This window comes from Myotis davidii, unplaced genomic scaffold (assembly GCF_000327345.1).
Source record: "Myotis davidii unplaced genomic scaffold, ASM32734v1 scaffold137, whole genome shotgun sequence".
NCBI lineage: Eukaryota > Metazoa > Chordata > Mammalia > Chiroptera > Vespertilionidae > Myotis > Myotis davidii.
This window is the reverse complement of record NW_006288719.1, coordinates 1,577,549-1,579,356: the sequence shown is the minus strand read 5'-3', so window position 1 is coordinate 1,579,356 and position 1,808 is coordinate 1,577,549.

Genomic DNA, 1,808 nt, shown 5'->3' with positions numbered 1-1,808 from the left:
AAGGGGGTTAGGAGGGGCGCTACTGGTATCTGGGAGGTAGAAACCAGTGATGCTGCTAAACATCCTTCTTTACACAGGACAGCTGCCCCAAACAAAGAATTATTTAGGCCAAAATGTCAGTAGTGCGATATTGAAAAGCTTTGTCCTATCTGATGTTGTCCTGCCTGATGTGGGCCTGGTCATTCTTCCCTGGCCCACTCCTACCCACTATCCTTTGCTAATTTTCCCTTCCAGAAACGGGGCAGGATTTGGCTTTAAAAAAGTAGATTCGGCTTTAAAAAGGTATATTTGGCTTTTAAAAACTAAGAAACTTTATTATAGACTTTTGATTTGCATGCTTAAGGAGTTAAAATTTTAGAAAGGTAATCTCTTATAGTTTTTGCATGTTATTATAGAACGTAACCCTTGGTTTCTTGAAAAAGGTACATTAGATCTTAAAAATTTGCCAAAAAGTTAATCAGAACTTGCCAAAAATTGTTTCCCCTTGTGGAAAACGCTATTTCATTTGCTAGAGCCTTTTGGAGAGGTCAAGGAGGATAGATAGCCTCCCCCTTGCACCCTCCGCTCCTTAACAAGAGCAGAAAGAAAAGAAAAAATGGGAGGAATGGCCTTCATGGCTCCCTCCACCTCCATGTCCTAATCCTGAAATGTTTAATTCTCCGTTAATAGAATCACCTATGCAAAAAGGCCAACTTATAAAAAAATTGGAATATTAAAAGGTACTCTTTTGAATCAGGCTGGAAAAAAAAAAAGAGTGCCATGGTCATCTTAATGTGGTTTCTTATCCAAATTAAAATCTTAATTTGTATTTGGAATCTAAAATCTGTAATAAGAAATGAAACCCCGCTGCTGAATCCACCTCTGGTGCAGAGAGATTCAAAGGTGGCAGGAGAGAGCAGAGCTATAAGCTCTCCCACAATGAGATTACTTAATGTTTTGTTTAAAAATTACCGGCAACATCTTATGATAACCAAATTTCGGCTAAGATAAACTTGGGTGCTAGCTATTACTTTGGAAAGAGAAATAGGAAAAAATTTAAAATGTCTTTTTCTATTAAGCATGACTTTGGGAAAAAATATGCCATCTGAGTCATTTGCTGAAACTTCCCCCAAAGCAGGATGTGGGGAAGGGAAGAAGGGAGCACATGGCGATCCAATATGGATGCCTCCTCCCCAAGTATTCTAATTTAAAGTCTCCTTCTCGTAATTGAAAAGTTTTACAAAATTTAAAAATGCGTCTGGGATTTCTGTGCACGTGTAAAGAGAAACTGGCTTGGAACTAACGCGCACATCGTCCGATTTTGGGCATTTAGATAGAGTTTTGAGCTGAAATCTCTTTGCAAATGTACAGACTAAAAACCCAAGACTGATTATTTCCTAAGAAAAATGGCAAATTTTACCCAAAGGAAAAAAGATGCTGGCTAGATTCTAGCAACAAGATTGGCATATTTCCATAATAAAGAACAGTTTTTAAATGCTAATGAAGGGTATTAAAAAGTTAACTTCAAGGCCGAAAAGGAAATTCAGTAAAATTGTCTCTCTTTTTTTTTTTTTGCTAAAGAGTATGCCTTAAAATAATAATTTGGATTTGAATCTCAAGAATTATTGAACTATATTAATTATAAAAATCTAAGTAGCCTTGTAAAGGATGGCTACGCCCTTTAATTAAGTCTGGCTTCCCAAGGCAATTTTTAATGGAGGAAGGGCTAGCCTCCCTTCCCCCAACAGAACAAGTAGGTAGGCCAAAAATTTCCTGCCAGTGGCAACTTCTAAAGACAGGCTTGCTTCCCAGTTTCCCATCCTTGGGCG